General features: G+C 33.2%; 1 protein-coding gene across 1 annotated transcript in view; it reads right to left on the bottom strand.

Moving 5' to 3' along the window:
- Positions 1 to 21592, bottom strand: part of ICOS (inducible T cell costimulator) — a 32836-nt gene that overhangs the window by 11052 nt on the left and 192 nt on the right. The window lies entirely within an intron of this gene.

The raw sequence follows: 21592 nt of genomic DNA on the forward strand, positions 1-21592 counted from the left end.
CTAAATCCCCTTTGCCCTCCCCTCTCTCTCCCTTTCCTTCCCTTTCCCTCCTTTTCTCCTTATTTCTCTTGCTCTTTCCTGCCCTCCCTTCCTCCTCCTAGTACTTCTTTGTAAATGAATGTGGTGCCTTGGTGCCTTTAAAAATGTAACATAACCCTTCCTATCTAGTTATATTTGTAATCAATTACTTTTGACTTCTGGAAAGATCTAAAACCAATAGAAATCTTAACTTGACACTGATGCAGTCTTCCCCCTTTATGGGTAAAACAAAACAAAACAAAACAAAAACTGTACTGAGTTTTTTTCAGCTTCTGATTTACCCTCAGACAGTGGATTGTGATTGCTATATATCTGATAAACTGCCTAGTCTCTGCCCCATTTTCCAGGACTATAGCTATGTTTTATCTGGCTCACACATAGTGGACTAGAATATAGTCCAAGAGGGTCAGGATATGACATGCAAGATTTTTAAAGGCAAATTGGATCACAAATGTAAAACAGAGTTGTTGACATCTGTTTTAGGCAAAGGTCAAAAGTAGAGGAACTCTCAAGTGACCCCATGGAGAGAAAAAGTTGCATTAAAAAAATTCTTTTCCTGTCTCAGTAGTCTTTTAATTCTTTTAATTACTAGGCTACTCCCATTCTACCAAAAAAAAAAAAAGAAAAAGAAAGAAAGAAAGAAAGAAAAAGAAAAAAAAGAAAAAGAGAAAACTAAACTGGACTTCCTTTTAAGCCTCAACCAAAAAAGAAAAGGAAAAAAACCTGGAATATGTTGCCTTGTGTCAAAATGCGTGCAAAAATATAATGGTATAATATAGCCCAGCAAGTCCTGAATATATTTCTTGGCTATTTCAAGTGTTATCAGTAATAATAATAATAATGCCAGAAGTATTCTGGAACCAAGTCAAACTGCTTCTCTCAGATTAGTTTATTTTTAGCATGAACATTTATACCTTGGGAATCTGAAAAAGCTACAAATTCATTCTATCTAACTTCCTCATTTGTGAAATGAGAAGACTGGACAAGGTCCTTTCCAGGGATCCTATGATAAAATCTGCCCTGTTTTTCTCACCAAGTGGTAAGAATTTAAGTAAATTTAAGAAAATTTTGTTTAAATAAAGAGCAATTATATCATGTGACGTATCAGTAAATTAATAAGTAGATGGAGGTGATAGGAACCCTCCTTCAGAATCAGATTTACTTCTTTTCTAATCCATAAATGTTTATAACTTTCTTTGAAAATATCCTTTTTCTGTTGTTCCTTTTGGAATTTGCTCAGTAATTCCAATTTCGGTTGATATTTTTCCAGTTTCAGGATCTTCAGGTAAAGATCCATCTATGGCTACTGTTTTCCCTTTCTGCAGTTACAAAGATATTTCTTCCTTTTGATTTTTCTTGACCACTAAAAACCTCTGAAAGGCCTCAAGATTGATCTGGAGATAAACGTTTCACCTGGTCTTTTCCAAAGTCTATGATTTTAATACCTTGTTTTAGACCAAAAATACCTAAGAAGTCTTTCCAGCTCCTTTCTTGCCTCCATGATGTTTTTGGCATGCTCACTTCAATCTCAAGTTTACCATAAGCATCATCATATTCTAGTATCTATAATACTAGGCTGGATGAAAAGGAGGAACTTCCATTTTTGTCTCTTCTTACTTAAATTTAATTCAATAATAGCTTTAAAAATAAACTTCAGGAAGTTGTGCCTCAGTTCCTCTCTGACAGAAAGAATCAAAAACATTTTCTATGTGCCTCAAAGGAATGTCAAGGGCTCATAATTGATCAATTGTACATTTTTACCTCTCTGTATTTTCATCACATTTTAAAAGCTAGTTTATCCCTTCTTTCATAAACATCAGACTTTAATGATTTCCAATGATTTGTTTATTTTTAACTATGAGTCGAAGGAAAGCTTGATCAACCAGATTAAATTACTCTGAATTCTAGAATTTGAGTATTTCTTTTTGGTAAGAATGAAGATTCGGGACATGACTTTGTTCTGCCTTTAGTTTATAAATTATATGTTCTCCTACTCTCCGTAGCTATTTTTGGCATGTATAAAATGTTGCTAAAGAGAGTTAGCCCTTTATAAACAAAGCATGTAATGTAATGGCAAATAGTATAAAAATAACCAGGAAAAAGACTTGGATTTATTAGCCTTTAAAGCTTTGAATGCATTTTTTTTCTTAATTCCACTTTTTGTCTTTTATGCTCTCCTGCCTCTTCTTTTCCTTTTTTCTTTATCTGCTTGTTTTCCTCTATCCTTAGTCTATAGTTCTTCCCCTTATATTAATATATACAAATCCTTCTTTAATATCCTGAATTAGTTATCCTTACTAATATGCAATCTATGATATCCAAAACCTAAATATGTTTCAATTATTCTTGAGCATTTGATACTGCTTTCCACATAGACTAATTCAAACTCATTTCCTAATATAACTTATGCCTTCCTAAACCGTAGCCTCCATTCTTCATCGTCTTTGTTCTTAGTCTTGCATTATTGATTTATGCTAGAGAAAGTCACATAACTATGATTATTGATATGATCATTTTATATATCTTTTATTTTTATATTATTTAATTTCAACTTGGCTGTCAGAGCTGTATGGCAATTCTTTCATTCTTCCCCATTGATTCATTATCATACTCTTTCTCTCTCTACAAGTATCTTCTATATTCCCCTTAATTCTTCCCTCTCAGAAGAGCACTCCCGCTATTCTTCCCTCTCAGAAGAGCACCCCAGCTTCTATTTTATTAAGAAATGATGTCTTCCATCTTGATCTTCCTCTTCAGTCCTACTTCAGACTTTAAAATCCTGAACATAATTTATCACTTTTTCTTTTTTTTTGTTATTTAAATAACTTAGAGGAAAAGATGGCCCTTCTTCTTACTGAAGTCTCTTCTTATCTTCTCAATAATTTCTTCCCACACTCATTTTCTCTGGGAGCTTGCCCACCTTAAACATGCTTCCTTCTTTCCTTCCTTCCTTTCTTCCTTCCTTCCTTTCTTCCTTCCTTTCTTTTTTTCTTTCTATTGGAATTAAGTAACTTGCTCCTTCTTCTTTCTATTTCTCTCTGTGTGTCTCTCTCTATCTCTCTATCTCTGTGTCTCTCAACTCTCTCCTGTCTCTCTCTGTCTCTCCTCTCTCTGTTGCCTTTCTCCTCTCTTCTCTTTCTTTAGATGGATAGATGGATAGATAAACAGACAGATGGATAGATAGGTAGGTAGGTAGGTAAGTAGATAGATTACTATTATAAATGTAACTAGCTGGCATATAACTAACATGCACTTGCAGTCAGGAAGGCCCAAATTCAAATTCTGCCTCAGATACTTAATAGCTATATGACTATGGGCATAACATTTAACTTTGATGAGTTTTGATTTCCTTATCTATAAAGTCGGGATAATCATAGTGCTTATCATACTATGGGTCACTAGGTCCATTTTTATACTGGGTTTCTGTGAGGGCCAAATGAGATACCATATGTAAAGCACTTTGTAAACCTTAAAGTACTACATCAATACTATCATTATTCTTTCTCTTCTTTATTTATTATTTAATGTTATTATTTATTATTATTCTATGTCTTTTTTGGTGATTTTATCAGCTCTTGTTGTTAATGAAAATTTTAATGCAGATGATTCAAAAATCTATATATTAAGTCCTAATCTCTCTCTTTTAAAAAATTGAAATAAGAAGTAGTTTGGAGTGCTGTCCTCGGACTTGAGAAAAATCTGGATGGTCATTCCACCTCTGATCATTGGCTATGTTACTTATATTATTTAATCTCCTAGTGACACAGGTAATTCTATAAGATATAAATTTTAGTACAGTAGTTGGTCTTTATTGGTAGAGAGAATTTTCTCACCAGCATATCACCACACCAATGAAATGTTATTCTACACTATCCTCTCTCTTGAACTCTATTTTCAAATTAGCAACTCCCTTTGGGACATCCCCTTCTCAATGCTTTATCACCATTTCAAATTCAGCATATCCCAAATCCATCTCTAACACTTACCTTGTGACATCTTTAAAAAGGGAAATAATAATAACACTTGCCTCACATAGTTGTTGTTGGAATCTGATGATGATATATATTTGAAATGTTTAGTATAATATGAAGTAATAAATAAATGTCAGCTACAAATAATTCATAACATCTCATTATATTGCTACCTAAACACCTTCCTTCAAACTTCTTTATTTATTGATAGAGCCACCATATTTCCAGCTATCCATTCAGTCTGAGGTTTATAACCTTAAACTTATCTTTGACTCTTTCTTTATTCACAAATGCTCAAAATTTCAGCAACAAAAAAAAGATTAAAAGTCTTAATGCAAGAGATAGATTTGACTTCTGAGGTAATGCTGAGATTTAGTGGAATGAAACCCATGTCTTCATGTAGTTCTGTAAGCCTATATAATATAGTGTCTCTTTCAGATTTTGATAAGATGTAGGTTATAAGAGATAAAGATAGAGGCAATGGGAGTTTTTGACAGGAAGATTTTCATGACACAAAGAATTTGTCCCCAGTAAATAGATTGCCTTAGTACCTTGTTTCTTAGATATTCATTTGCTTAAGACGAACAGAGGAAACTTGGATTTAAAAAAAAAATAAAAGGGTGGAAAACTAAGAACCATTTGGTTATTATTGGGTACAAGATTTTGAGAAATGTGCTGAATGCTCATGATAAGTTAAAATGAGGATTCTCATTGGGGGAATACAGCCTTGACCCAGAAAGAGGATTTTGAAAATTAACCAGAGAAGCCATATCTTTCCACATGGCCCACATGGCACCTACTACCTGGGACAACCCCAGATGAAAAAGGGAACAATTCAGCATAAGAATAAAGCAGTCACATAGTAACAGTCACATAGTGACACAGAATATAGTCACATAGTAACAGTGAAGCAACCCAACCAGCAAAGATGCTAGACCCTATGAAAGGCAAACCCAGCCTAACATTAGAAAGACCCATCCTAGGAATAAGGCAACTCTTCAGAATCATCCATCCAGCACAGACACCATGCCCAGCAGTGAACTTGATGAGGGTAGTTCAAGAGAAAGAAAAGACATCAAGGTCCTATAGTTCCAGACTTCTAAGTTTATTGTCACCTGTGTTCCTCATTATTATGATAATAAGTTGATATACACTCATGATAATGAATAAGTTCATATACACTCTCCCTGAAAAAGTGCTGATAGGAGAGTGCATTTCAAGTCTATGGGAGAAATGGTTTATAACATTTGTTCTTCTTATTCTATTTAATTTAAAAATCTCCCTTAAAAGTTGTCTACTGGCTGAATGTGAATTAGGAGCATATCAATGGGGTCTCAGAAGCTACAGTGTTATATTCTGACTACTTACTAAGGTTGCCCCAGCAAATACAGAAGTAATAGTTGTCTCCCTTTTGGGGAGTGTGTGTGAGTATGAGTTAGTGTTCTACATGCTTAATCCTATTCCAAAGAAGCAGAATAAATAACAGGTTCAAGAGGAAGGAAGGGAAGAGAAGAAACATTGTATATTAAGAAGTATTCAAATAAAGAAATATAATAAACAGATAAGGTAGGGTATAGAAGCATGGAGGAAAGCATTTGAATCAATGAAGGATGTTTAAATTAGAGCATATGTCAGACTCCCTAGACAAAAAGAAGAAATAAATGAAGAGTTCAGGAACAAATTACCAATCTAGCAATGAGGCACAATATAATAGTAATAGAGGATTTCAATTATCCATAAAACTGCTTAATATCTTTTTCTGCCAAAAACAAAGCAGCCGTAGATTGACTACTTTGGGATTATTTTATGTATCAAAAGATGGATGAGCCAACAAGGGAAAGTTCTATTCCGTGCCCGAGTTGTGAATTTGATGTTTGTTGAATTGAATTGAACAAGCAATCAGTGCAAACCTTGCATGTGCTATTTGATGTACTTGTTGCTCCAGAATTTTTTAAAAAGATAAATAAAACTTAGAGGAAAGATAACATGCACACAAATAACTAACTACAAAATGATGTCTCAATTTAAAAGAGAGAGAGAATCACATGAACAATTATCAAGCTTGACTTGAATTCCTAGAAAAATTCTATGTTATTAAAGGAAAGGTTACTAAACATTGAGAAAAGGAAATGGTGATCACAAAAACTAAGTATGGCTTTATCATCAAGAGATCATGCCATACTAATTATTTTGGGACAATTACTTAACTAGATGATTAGAAAAATGTTATAGAGTTGCCTAGATTTCAGCAAGCTATTTAAGGAAGATGCTTCCATTATCTTTGAGGACCTGCTGGACTGATGTGGACTAGATGATAGAATAATTCAATGGATTTAGATCTGGTTGAATTATTGTTTATAAAGGATAATCATTATAAAGTTGAATTCAAGTTTGAGGGAAGTATCCCAAGAATCTGTGTTTGGTTCCATGCCATTTAATGTTTTAGAACAATTACTTGAAATTATGATATATTAATTTAATGGAATGTTTTCTATAAGAAATGAAAAACAGGCTGATTTCAGAAAAACCTGGAAAGACTTGCATGAATTGATGTTACATGAAGTGAATAGAACCAAGAAAATAATGTACACAGCAGAAACAGCATTGTGAAATGCACAAGAGCAATGGTCTTGACTCTTTTCAAAAATGAAGTAATCCAAGGCAATTCCAATAGAGTTTTTTGCAATAACTTTTTTTTTTGCTTTTTTGCTGAGGCAATTGGGGTTAAATGACTCCCCCAGGGTCTCACAGCTAGGAAGTGTTAAGTGTCTGAGGTCAGATTTGAACTCAGGTCCTCTTGGTTTCAGGGCTGGTGCTCTATCCACTGCACCACCTAGCTGCTCTTAGTTTTTTATTTTCAAAATGCATGCAAATAAAGTTTTCAACATTCATTCTTGCAAAATCTTATGTTCCAAATTTTTCTCCCTCCCTGCTCAATATAGGTTAATGGGTAATTCTTCCAAACATATTTCCACATTTATCATGATGCACACACACACACACACACACACACACACACACACACAAAATCAGATCAAAAACATGAGAAAGAAAAAATGTAAGTAAACAACATCAACAAAGGTGAAATACTAAGTTGTATTCCAAAATTCAGTTCCCATTATTCTCTTTCTGGATGCAGATGATTCTCTCCATCACATCTATTGGAACAATTCCAATAGACTTACATGGAGGGAGCAATACACATCTCGGGAGAGAACTGTGGAGACTGAATGTGGATCAAAGTCTAGTACTTTCACTTGTTGTTGTTTGCTTGCTTGCTTGGTTTTTTTCTCATGGTTATTTTTTTTCACCTTTTAATCTGATTTTTCTTGTGAACATGATGGATATGGAAATACATTTGGAAGAGTCGCATATGTTTATCCTATATTAGATTGCTTGCTATCTATGGGAAGGGTTGGGAGGGAGAGGAAGGGAGAGAGATTTGGAGCACAGAGTTTTGCAGGGGTGAGTGTTTAAAGCTGTCTTTGTGTGTATTTGGAAAAATAAAAAAAAACTATTAAAAGCAATTATTTGGATGAAGATACAATTATCAGATTTATAGAAATGATTATCAGAAAAGATAGTTAATACATAAATAAGTCAAGGTCCCAAAACATCCTGATAAACTAATACATTAGACCAACTCTAACAAGATGAAGTTTAATAACAAAATGAGTTCCAAAAATCCATTTGAAGAGTAAAATCTAGAGAAAATGTGGCTATATGAGTTTAAAGTGATAGCAATGTTTTTAGTGCATTCAAAGCTTCATATGGCAAACAAAATACCTTATGTACTTATAAAGGCATGACATTTAGAATATGGGAAAGTGATAGACCCACTGTCTTTTGCCATAGCCAGATTACATCTAGACTGTTGTGTTCAGCCAAGAATATCATTTTAGGAAGGAATTCATTTACAAATGAAGAAACTACAGAACCCAACCAGTAAATCCAATCTCCTCATAAAGATAAGGCACAGAGAAATTAAGTAATTTGTCCAAAATGATACACAGCTTGTATCTGACAGGATTTAAAATCAGATCTTCTTAGTTGCAAGTCCAGTGTCCTGTGTTTCATGCCATCCTGCTTCCATCTTTTCTTTTCTTGTCCTCATTCTTTCTCTTGGTGATCTCCTCAACTTCTATGATATTAATTGCCATTTCTATTCAGATGACTTCCAAATCCATATAGTCAGTCCTAATTTCTTTCCTGAACTCCAGTTCTGCATTGCCAAGAGTGTGCTATCTCCACTTGGACATTTACTTACTAGGCATTTCAAATATGTCCAAAATGGAACTCATTAGATTTTCCCCAAAACTCCTATCTCTTCCAATTTTTTCTGTTTCTGAAAATATTACTATTGCGATTACCAATTTCTCTTATTTGTCATATCTAATCAATTGCCAAGTCAATTGGTCCATAAGCATTCATTCAGTACCTACGGTACTATGTATCAAGCACTGTGAAAAGCTGTGGATAGCTTTGTGGAGAACAAAGAAAGACAATACATCGTACCTGTTCTCAAGGAGCTCACAATATAATGGGGATGACAATGGAACAGAAACTATTTACAAATTATGTACATACTGAATTGATAAGAGGGAAGATATCAGGCAAGGCTTATGGTGGAAAGTGGGATTTTAGTTGATATGGAAGGAAGTCAGGTAATCTAGGAGGCAGAGATGATGAGGGAGAGCATCTTAGACCTAAGAAGAAAGCCCATGAAAATGCCCAAAATTGACAGAAGGAATGTATGTAGGTCCTGATTAATGTAAATTAAGATTCCCCTGAAATGGTTAAATAGATTTAAATTCACTTTTTAAAATTATGTTTCCACAAAAGTTAATCACAAGATTCCAAGATTCTATTCTTGGAATTGTGCTAGTATTGGAAATAGGATTAAAAACATAACAGTCCCTGCCTCAAAGAATATTCTAAGATTTTAGAATCTGTAAAATGGGAATTCAACACAATTCAATTGAAAAGGATTATTCATGATCTCTTTATTTTTAAACCATTGGCTGTTTCTCAGATCTCTTCCTTCTTGACCTCCCTACAGAGTTTTTGTTAATTTCCTCAATGCTTCATCCATCTTATTTTGTATACATCTTGTATTTGCTTCTGTGATTGTATTATATACATTCAGTAGAAGAATAACTCCATGAAGGTAGAAACTTTTATCTTTGTGTCCCCAGTGCTTAACATATACACAGTAAGATATTAAAGTGGAAGAGGAAAATTGATTGATTTTTTTTAAAAAAATCTTTAAGAAAAATTTATTTGCTTGGGAAGGCTCCTTAAATAGCTATATTATATAATGAAATGGAACAAGGGCATTCTCCAAAATAAAACAGACCAACTTAACTTCTTTCTACTTACAAAGTTCTTTGCAAGCAAAAGCATTCTTCATTTTTGCACTGATGGTGGGACCTTACATATTCAGGGTAAAATTACTGATAAGAACAAATAACTGATAATTAATTAGAATAAGAACTTATCAATTGGTAAGAACATTGAGAACACTTGATTTTATTGACATAAATATTCCTTCATGAATGCAGAATCTGCATGCCTTCACATCAATAAACAAATATATATTAAGTGCTCATTGTGTGTTAGGCACTGTGCTAGTACTAGGGATCTCCATTCTCAATAACCATTCCCAATAAGTGATATATGATTATGAGTTTCTGGATGCTGCTCTGGGCCCGGGCGTTTCTGAATTTAACTTGGATTGTTCTCGTATATACCCAGTCCAACATTAGGCTAAAAGAGGGGACATTTTAGAGGGAGCTTATAGGTTATTAGAACATCCTTCAGAAATCCCAGGTCATCTCCCTACCATGATAAAGCACCAAATTAGGACTTGAGTGGAAGTGTTTAATACTTCTGTGGGTGGGGGAAATTATTTAACTTCACAAGTGTGTATTGTGAGGAAAAAAAGAAAGACACCTTCCTATAAAAGCTGTTTTGCTTTGCGGTAATGGAAAAAAAAAATCCCACAGGTGTTCAACTCAGGTGGCCAGAACATCAAAATAAATTATTTGCAGACTTATGCTGTGATGTCAGTCACTACTTTGTGGTTTCTTTGAATGACTGTTTTACCAGAAAGATATCATGAGATTAAATAAACTGGCTTTTCTACTTAGTAGTCAGAGTTAAGACTGGAGTATGAAGAGAGTATGAACTGCATCCCTCACATTCAACCAACTGCATTCAAGAATTTCATGACTATTAGGATTTTTAATCATAAAAGTGAAGGTAACGAAAGAAGCCTAAGGAAGACCCAAAACAAGATGGTTGCTCATTCAACAACCCAGATTCCCCCTTCCCCCAAAAAATGGCCCTAGTGCACGAACAGAGCTGGAAGGAGTGTAGTAGTAAATTCCTTCAACAGCTCAATTCCTTCATGATGATTCTTCTAAACAAATAATTTAGTCTGAAAAACATTAGACTTCTAGTCAAATGTACATTTAAGCTCTGATTCAGCTATTTATAAACTAGCAATTTGACTTTGAGTATATAGAAAACTGAATCTGGAGGCAGGGGCTCTGGATTCAAATTCTGCATCTTTTACTATTTGTGTTACATTAATAGATTATTTCCCCACTTTTGTTTCTTGCTGAGGAAAATGAGAAAGTTGATCTAAATTAGAGGGGTTTAACTTTTTTGATTATGTGTTGTGGACTGCTTTGGGAGTCTGGCAAAGTCTTTTGGACCCCTTTTCAAAATAATTTGTTGTTGTTGTTGAAGAAAATATCAAACTTCAGTTAGAGGTTAATAAAAATAAACTTATAATGTTTTTTTTTCATCCATATACACAGATGTCCTGAAAATTACCTATGGACCCTTATTTAAGAATGTGTCATCTAAATGATCTTTAAATCTTTTTTTGAGCTCTGACATTCTGTGACTCCATGATGAAGTGGTAAAGGAAGCAACCCTTTTCCCCCTGTACACATGATAAATACTTGTCCTCTAGTACCAAGGAGAAAACATAGTTAACTGATTCCCCAAAGAGTCTGCAGTTACCAAAATATCCAAGCTATTAGTAGCTGTCATTTTGAGGGGTGTCATTCCTACTAGAAACAGATGGCAATTTTGAAAAGCGTTGGCTGGTGAATTATGCAAAAAGTTGGGTAAAACCAGACCCTACTTTTTTACTACCCGAAATATGGTACAGGAACACTTCAGTAGAATATAGGTATGAAGGCATCTGTTTAAGCTCTGTTCTCAAGGGTTACTTAGTGAGCAGGCAGTTCAGACCTTTTGAGAATCTCCAAAACTAGAATACCTAATTAGCAGCACCAGACAGACTTTGTCACGTGAGAGAGGCAATCTTTTGGGTTGATAAATCTCAAGAACTAAAACTACTAAGTTACCTCAAATATTTTATCTTGTTTTTAGTTACATAATACTAACACAATGGAAGTAAGTTTTATCTTCTGTGAAAATTCTTTAGATACTTGTTTTATCTCCCCTTCTATACTCTAAGTTCCATAAGTTATGGACTGTTTAAATTATCTATGTAGCCTCACTGTCTCTTGCACAGTCCCTTCTTCATATAACATAGTTAATAACTATGAATTAAATAATATTTTATACATATATATGTATTTGCATACATGTATGCACAGAAACATGTGTGTATATATACATATATACAAGAACTTCACTTCCTTAATTCTTAATATAGAACTCTACAGGTGCTGTCTGTTCCTTTGATCTAGTATCATAAAAGAGAGAACTTTTCAGTATAGGTTTCTAACAATTTGTTTTCAAACTGCTTAGGATAGAAGGGAAATGAAGGTTGGTGAAGATAGGAGGAGAATTGTCAAAGTTTCTAAAATAAAAATAACATCAAATGATATAAAGGAATGAAATAGCAAACTGATGGAATGCTTATATTGTTCATTTAGATGAAAATAGAGCAAAGAGAGTGTCTAATTCCATAATTATTTTCGTTTTTGTTGCTGTAGTTCTTGTTATAATTATTTACAAAGCTACAAATGGAAGGGCTACTCACACACTTCCTCCACTATAGCTTTAACCCCTCTCTGATCTGACACAGTTTGCCACTTCTTAAGATCCCTGTATCCCATTCCAGGAGGCTCACAATAGAGGTACCAGAATTAGTACAAATATCCCATTGGCTTAGCCCTACTTTAGCTCAGAACCCAATTCACCAACTCTAGTAGCAAAAATTGCTAATATGTATTACCAAGCCCAGTTCCAAAATGCTTTAAATAGCCTTACTATTGGAGTCAAGTAGATTTCTTCTTAGAAGAATTATCTATTACACACAAAATGCCATTTTAAAAATCAATTTTAAAATATTGAATTGTTTTACTCCTAGCAAGTTGACTTCACTATCAATATCAGTAACATTTATTAATCGTTGTCTTTGTCAATAGCACTGAACTCGTGTTTGAGAATTTATAGAAATAGGGAAAGACATCGCTCTGCCCTCACAGAGTTTAAACTCCAACAAATATTAGTCACCGTAGTAGATAAATCTTATAAAAGATATTTGAGTCTTTCTAATGTCCAATATCAAAAAAAACAAAAAAAGAAAGAGAGGAAAGAGAATGTTCAGTATTGAAAATTAATCTTGATTATAATGAATATGAAATCTTAGGTTTTAGTAAATCACAATAAACATTTTCCATTTAAACCTTGCACCAATCTAATGAGAAATTAATGTAAATGATTAATTCTAGTTTTTTAGATGAGAAAATGAAGGCTCAAAAACATAATTGACTTGTTCAAAGTTACACAGCTAGTGATATGGTGAGTTAACTCTAACCATAATTTATTAATTCCATGAAAAATCCAACAAACTGATTAATTAAATGTAATGAATGTCACTAAAAATATTTAATCATCCCAACTTCTGAATAGAAAAATCGATTCAAAAGAAGTTGATATTTGCTATGTATGTCATAGGATTTTTGACTCTAGAATTCCCATTTATTTGTTTATACATATTTTTTACATTTCTTTATGAAAGAAATACATTTCATTACATTTCTATAAATTTGATTGCTTAAACTTACTGGTCAACTTTATTTTTATTTTTTAAAATTCAAAGCAAAGAAAAATGATTTTCAACTAACAATAGTTTGGAAATAGCCTTGAAAGCCTGAAGTCCTATATTTCCCAAAATAAAATTTTGAATTCCAATACAACATTTTCAAGTGCCATACATAAATTATTTCATGTAAAAAAATGAAGCAATCAGCAAAATATGCTTTTGGCCATCATTTTTAAAGGAATACATTTGGTTAGGACAAGAGCCCCACAAAAATCCCACTTACATGAAAATTTTTGAGGTTTTGTTTTCCTTTGTAAGCCTATATAAGCTATGAATGGTTCATTAGGAATAATACATTTTGTCCAAGCCCAATCAATCATTTTATAAATTTAACTAAATTTTCTTAGTTCTATTACATATGGGCCTTGGTCATAACCTTTGAAAGGCTAGCAAGGCCAAAAGTATTTCCGCAGTTAGAGCTAAGATAAACATTTAAGTTTTCCCTGACTATATATGTGTTTTGATTCTATCCAGAAAAGATATTTGTGCATACATATATATAAGATTTTATATGTATATATGTGGTGTGTATACACATACATTTTAAGGTTTAATTGTGTATCTTTTTTAAAAATAATAGATTTTTATTTTCAAAATATATGCAAAGATAGTTTTTAGAATTCACCCTTGAAAAACTTCATGTTCCAAATTTTTTCTCTTTCTCTCCCCTCCACTCCCTTGCTTAGTCAGCAAGTAACCCAATATATGTTAAACATGCAATTTTTCTATACATACTCCCACAATTATCATGCTGCACAAGAAAAATCAGCTCAAAGAGGAAAACAAAATGAGAAAGAAAACAAAAAGCAAACAAACAACAAAAAAGGTGAAAAAAATTATGTTGGTAATCCATATTTAGTCCCCATTATTCTCTCTCTCTCTCTCTCTCTCTCTCTGAATGCAGATGACTCTTTCCATCACAAATCTATTGGAATTGGCCTGAATCACTTCATTGTTGAAAAGAGCCATGTCCATTAAAATTGATGAACACATAATCTTGTTGCTGTGTACAATGTTCTTTTGATTCTACTCACTTCACTTAGCATCAGTTCATGCAAGTCTTCAGAAAGTCCAGACCATTCTAAAATCATCCTACTGATCATTTCTTATAGAACAGTAATATTTCATATTGTACATATAACTTTACCTATTCAGCCATTCTCCAACTATTAGGTATCCAATCAGTTTCTAGTTCCTTGCCACTACAGAAAGGAATGCTAAAAAACATTTTTGCATAATACATAAATATTTTTTAAAATATTTAATTCGTTTGTGTGTTTTCATTATTTCATGTTCAGTCCTCTAAAATCTACTTATTGAGTAGAATTATCTGAAATTTCCTTTTTGCTATTTGTTTTGTTTCGTTGGTTAAGGTTTACAAATTTAACAAAATAATAACTTGTACTTATATAATGCTTTATGATAATAAGATGCTTAAAATAACTTTTCTCCTTTCATTCTCATGATTCTAAAAGTTGTGATCATAGTGGTATCTCTATTTTTCAGATGAGGAAACTGAGTTCTCAAAGAAAATAAATGGTTTGCTGAAGAGTACACAGATAGTACATGTCAAAACCAGAAATTCAACTCAAGTCTTCTAACTTCGAGTCTCCTGTTCTTTTCAATTTGCCACCCATATGAACTCATAAATTTTCTTTTATTATCCTGATATTTTAAAAGTTGAGGTACATATATACCTATTTGTATCTAATGATAGCTGTCTTTAGTGTTAAGGAGGAGAGGAAAAGAAAAAAAGAAATAAGAAATTTACCTGATAACTTTATTACATATTTAAAAGGAACAGCAAGTTATATATAATAGATTTACAGTTTCATGTTAATCATTTTAATACTATGTTATGGAAATGCTTGTTTTATTCCATAAATTAAAAATAAAATAAATAAATGTGGGGAAAATTGAGGTACAAATGATGAATTAATTAAATGAGATTTTTTCTACTTTTTCAATATATCTGTTCTGATTTATATTTCAGAATCATAGGATAAGAATGTTAAAAAGGACTTCAGACCTCATCTAGATCTCAGCTTCTTAAATTGTGGTTTGTGACCCTATATAGGATCTCTTAACTGAATGTTGGGGTTACAAAATTTTTATTTATTATCAGTAAATGTTTGAGTTGCATACCTATTTTGTATATCTACATGCCCAAAGTCACATAAAAATTTCCCAGATGAAAAGGGATTGTGAGTGGGAAAAGATTAAAAAGTTCTGATCTAGATGAATGCATACTTGAAAAACGAATCCATCTCTTTTACTACATACCTGACAAATGAAGAAACCTGTAAAATGAAGATAATAATAGCATCTCCCCTATAGGGTTGATATGATGATAAATGAGATAATGTGCTTTGCAAATCTCAGACTATATAAATGCTATTATTGCTATAAATGTTATTGTTATTATAAATGCTAATATTGTTATTGGCTCCCACTTTTGTTCCCAGTACCAAATAAAACAAATTGAATACCTGTTCTATGTGGGAACTTTTCAAATACTTGAAGATAGTTCCCATGTCTTGTTATCCCAAGGATTTCCTTTTCTAGATTATATACTTTCATAGGCCCTTCACTTTCTTGAGAACTCTCCACAAGTTATATTCTAAGCTTATCAATGCCCTTTCCAAAATGTATTTCCCCAAACTGAACAAAGTATTTCACATATGGTCTGATAAGGGAAACATCCAGGAAAATTATCATACATCACACTCAAAATACTTCCTTAAGTTAGTGAATTTTTTTAATTTGGATATTTGTTCCTATGATGCAGTTAACATCCCATCCATTCTTACCCATTCTGTGTAACTTTTCCTCATGTGTTCCACTAACACCTCATAGCTAAATGAATTTTGCAGAATATCAAATCATCCTGTCAATTTTGCATTCAAAACATTCCCATTTGCTACAATACTAAGTCTAGACTCATCAACCTGTTATTCAAGGGTCTTTGAAAACTTACCATACAATAAAATACACATTTAAACTATATATATATATATATATATATATATATATATATATATATTCTCAACATAAACTCTAGACAAACCAAACTGGACTTCTCATTGTTCCCTGAACTCACTTTCTAACCTTATGTCTTACCTCATTCTGTTTCTTCAAATTGGAATGCCCTCTCTTCCCTTTTGCTTATCTTTCAAAATCCAGCTTTGGTCCCAAGCCTTCTCTGAGGATTGCAGCTTATGCATATACATCTCTTCCTTTTCTGAAATTCTTTAACAATTGTTTTCCATGGCATTTGATCTGGTCAATTATTATTATATTATTGTTCAACTATTCCATATATATGAGTCACCTCTCTTCAATCATATTGAAGTCAATCAATATCTCAACCAATGATTTAAGATCAGCCAGACTGATCTCTTAGAAATCAGTGATTCTGTGTCCCATTTGTTATCTACCTCTCCCTGCACCTGGCATAATGTAAACTGATAGTTGGCATTCAATATAAAAATGTTTCACTTAATTAACATGGAAGAAAGAGGAGGCAAAATGGACCAATATCTAGAGAATAAGTGTGAGAGAGTAGATAGAACACTGAATTTCTCAGAGAATCTAAATTATAGTACCAACTGCATTGTTAACTAGCTACGTGACTAGGGACAACTGACTCTACTCTTCAAAGCCTCTGTTTCTTCAGCTACTAAATGGAAACAAATGTGCACTAATTATATCATATGGTTATTGTAAAAAAAAATTACTACATACACTTTGAGCTCTTTGAATTGTTATCACTACCTTGGATTTTCCCCTTATATATGTGTACAAAAACTTATATAAAATCTATATAAATCTTATAAAATGGCAACTAAGTGGCACTGCACATGAAGTGCTGGAGTCAGTAAGAATTGTGATCAAACTCAACTATTTATTAGCTATGTACCCCTAGCAATAAATCTCTGTATGCCTTAATTTAGTATTCTGTAAAAATGGGGGTAATAATGCCACTTACGTCATGGGGTTGTTATGGGAATAAAATGAAATCATATTTATGGAGCATTTGAAAATCTTGAAACATTTTATAAATGCTGTTATTATCATTATGGTAATTGTTGTTAAATCTTGTACAAAGCAGTGCTTCCATGTGAACTCACTGAAAAACTGAAGCATATAAATTATGCTAGCATGTATATTAATATATTTTATTTTAGGAGCATGTTTTAAGAACAAAGAGCATCCAACTTTGTGTGTGTGTGTGTGTGTGTGTGTTGTGTGTGTATATTTTCCCCAAGATGAGATAGACACTTTTGGCTTGTGATTTGAGGGTAGGAAATCCTTGCACAATTCAAATCCCATTTCATTGGTAGACAAAGATGCATTTTTACTTTAGCCCCATGGGTGCTAACTAGCCCAAGAAAGAACAAAAGGTCTTCTGTACTTCAACTCATTAACAAAACTGCCAGACAGCTTCTGACTCAAGAAGCTGTTATAAGGGATAGCGTGCCGTGGCAGATGATACATTAAGTGGAACAGTTGGATGAGCTGTACACATGCTGAGCTGAGATATGTTACAGGCAGTTAGAACTTAGGAGAATGGGGAAAACTTAGTATACAAGTCACTTGTGGTATAGGAAGATGCTATTTTTATAGGATAACTTCTGGGTTCTTAAGTCAGTGTCAGAAAAAAGGAAGTATTTTTTTTTTTCTCTATGGGTAACTAAAACTTGAAGTATGAGAGGCTGTGTATAGAGTGGAAATGGAACTGAATAAACAGCCACAAAACCTGAATTCTTATCTTTAAACTGCCACTAACAGACCACATGGATATTTCACTTTATCTATATCACTTAACTTCAATCACTTAATTTTCATCACTGGTAATCAGATTTACAAATTCATACCATTCTTGATCTTTGCCTAAGGTGTGAATATTAAATGATATAATGTACATGAAGGTTCTTTAAAGACTGTAAAATCTGCTGAGGATGCCCATAATCCTAGCTACTGGGGAGCCTGGGACAGAAGGAGTTCATAAACTTAACAATTTCTGAGCTTAAATATGGAAAAAACTGATTGGATATTTGTACTAATGCCTGAGAGGTGGTGGGGATTGGATATCAAGTTGCTAAAAGTTCATAGAACCAGCTCAGAAATGAAACATATCAAAGTTTTCCTGTTAATCAATAGTGGGTTAGGGTCTATGAGTAACCCGTGTGCTTCCAGCTGGAAAGAGAGATCTAGTATGTATATGTGTGTGTACATATGTGTATATACCTACACCCTCATATGTTACATATACATATATGTATAGGAGAGACCTAGTATGTATATGTGTGTGTACATGTGTATATACCTACATCCTCATATGTTACATATACATATATATAGGGATGTGTATAGATATACATACAACTGTATATATGCATATAAGTATGTATGTATATAATTTTTATAAAGTTCTCCACAGATATGACCTGTATTATTTTATAATAAATAATCACAATTGCATTGTTAAAAAAAAAAATCTTCCTGGGGCAGCTAATTGGTTCAGTGGATAGAGCACCAGCCCTGAAGTCAGGAGGACCTGAGTTCAAATTTGAACCCAGACACTTAACACTTCCTGGCTGTGTGACCCTGAGCAAGTCACTTAACCCCAATTGCCTCAGCAAAAAAATTTTCCAAATGTTTTATGACACAGGAAAGAATAGCATAGGACTTTATATATCAATTTCATCAATTAGTCAATAAGTTCTTATAAAGTACCTACTATATGACGATTATTATGCTAGGAATACAACAAAAAATAGTTGCTGTTTAAGTGTTTGTCAAATGAATGAATGAAGCTAGGAAATACTAGCCTTTAAATGTAGTTAGAAGTTACCTATTTAGTCAAAGATGCTTTATATAAGAAGGAAAAATATTCATGAAGCACCTATCATGTATATATACCAGATGCTGTGCTAAGCACTTTCCAAATATCTCATTTGATCCTCAGAATAAATCTGAAAATCAGGTGTTGTTATTGTTCTCATTTTACATTTAAGGAAACTGAGGAACACTGAAATTAAGTGACTTGCCTAGGATCACATAAGTGAGTCTGAGGTGTGATTTGAAATCGTCAGCCAGATTTTGAGTTTAGCACTGCATCTCTTATGTCACCTCTCTACCTCTTGCTCTTCTATGCACAATAAACAAAAAATTTACAAGATTTAGGCTTAGCCAATTTTTTTAATTGAAAAACTGGAATAAAGTAAAAATTCCCTTATTGACCAAACTCTCCTATTTAGCCAAGCTATCATGATCTATTTACAATTTTCACATGAATTTCAGAACCCTGGGCAGTCAGTCACATGAGAGTTACAAATCCTGAGCTCTCATTCCTTCCATTCCTTCTCTGCACTCACTTCAACAAATATTTATTGAACATTGTCAGCTGTTGTAACAGGTACTTGGTCACAAAGGCAAACCAAAATAACCCCTTCCCTCTAGAAGCCTAAATGCTACAGGACTTCTTGCTCTCTACTTCTATTGCACATCTATTGTTCAAATCTATAGAATTTGGCAGAAATATGATCATCATTATCATTATTGTTATTGTTATGTATCCTTAGTTACTAGTACTTCAGTTTCTTTAGCCGTCAAATGAAAATAAGATGTGCCCCTGGTGCTATTTGTACTATGAAAATCAGTGAATAAATGTCAAAATGATGTAGAATTAATTGTACTCTAGAAAGATGAAATTACTATCCAGAGTTAAAATATCACTCTGGAGGCTTAAAGTGCTTCATCTAAGACTTGGTCTAAACTAGAAAATAAAGCTAATATTAACATAATTAGCTTGGAGTCTAGCTGACCAAAACTCAGATTGATGTAGCATCTTTCGATGTTATTTGACAGTTCCTCAAAACAATGCACTTTGGAAGAAAAAAAGAAAAAAACCCAACAATGATGTTCAAATATAAGCATTCTGAGGCCATATCTTAATTCATTTTTGCATCTCCCTGATGACCAGGTATGATATAACATACCTTGAATAAACATCTCTTAAATAAAAGAATACCATCCAGGTTTCATTCATTCTAACTAGTTTTGGATTTTATTTGTTTATAGAAAAAAAAATAAAACACAGGCAAACGTGAAACTATGATGAGCTGGGAGTAGATTTTAGACATCTCATAGGACTCAACTTCTTAAACTGTGGGTCATGATTATATATGGACTTTCATAACTGAATGTGGAGGTCATGAAATTTTGATTTCTTACCAGTAAATGTTTGATTTGTATACCTATTTGATAGACCTATATATCTGGGGTCATGTAAAAGTTTCTTGACCAAAAAGAGATTGTAAGTGGAAAAAGTTTAAAAAGCCCTGGACTGGAACAACCACAAAGTCGGTGTGTCCTAAATACTTCATAGTCTCATTTAATCAGGGTGTTTCCCCCTCCAGTACCACTGATTCATCTTATCTCACCACAGTGCCAGGCACATACATTTGTGTCAAGAGTCATTTAAAAATTTGGAGGCAAGTTAAAGTGTTTGTCTCTATACCACTCCAAAATATATTTACTGATGTGATTAAGCTTGTCAAATTGTCTTCTTTCAACTCTGCTGTTAGCAGCACTTCGTTCTCATGTATCACTTCGGTTGTATGCCTTCCCAGCCATCAAGAATATGGCACAGAGTTGAAGAGCAAATAAAAATAACACAAAGTGAGGCATCATCTACTGTTTTCTGAGTTAGAGACAAGGACATTTGAATCTCAATTTTATTATTAAAGAATCATGTGAGAATAACTTTGGGGCCTTTTGTGGTGTATGATTAATATATCCCAAAAACCCTCACCTAAATCAAAATATGGAAATATTTTTCTGAGTGCCTTGAATGTACAGTTTTTTTGTTAAATAAGACTAAAATAACCAGGATAAAGGGGGATCCAAAATTTAAAAAAATATGTCCTCTTGCCTGTTCCATTCATCACTTAATCCCTGATATAGTTAAAAGTCCAATGTCAAGAAAATCTCTGTGTCTAATGGGACATTGTGAGCCTCAAATCACAGGAAAGATAAAAATATCAAATTGATCTTCCTAAAAGACCCTCTATTTAGTTTCCCTGGACAATAAGAATCCCCATTCCAGATGTGAGTGCTATTTATTTTAAATAACTTAGTAGTTTAAATCTTGTTGACAGGAGCCATTTTAATTTGTATTTTTTTTCAGGAGAGAAAAAAAAAGTAGAATCCTACTTTCTGACAGTGAAAGGTAACTCCAAGAAGTTAACAAGAATATTATGATACAGGTCTGTACCATTTTCCTTAGCAAAAGAAAACAGCTTCATGGATTAATAAATTATGGAAAACTGAATCTGACCTCAGTGACAGGCCCAAAGTTGAACACATAAATCTTCTCTTACAATTCCCAGCTCCCCAAGCCCATCCTCTGGTCATTGGTTTCTCTTGCCAAAATGTTCTTAATCTCTCTATGGGTCATAACCTAATAAGAAAAGCACAGTAG

The sequence above is a fragment of the Sarcophilus harrisii genome, chromosome 3 (genome assembly GCF_902635505.1).
Source record: "Sarcophilus harrisii chromosome 3, mSarHar1.11, whole genome shotgun sequence".
NCBI classification, from domain to species: domain Eukaryota; kingdom Metazoa; phylum Chordata; class Mammalia; order Dasyuromorphia; family Dasyuridae; genus Sarcophilus; species Sarcophilus harrisii.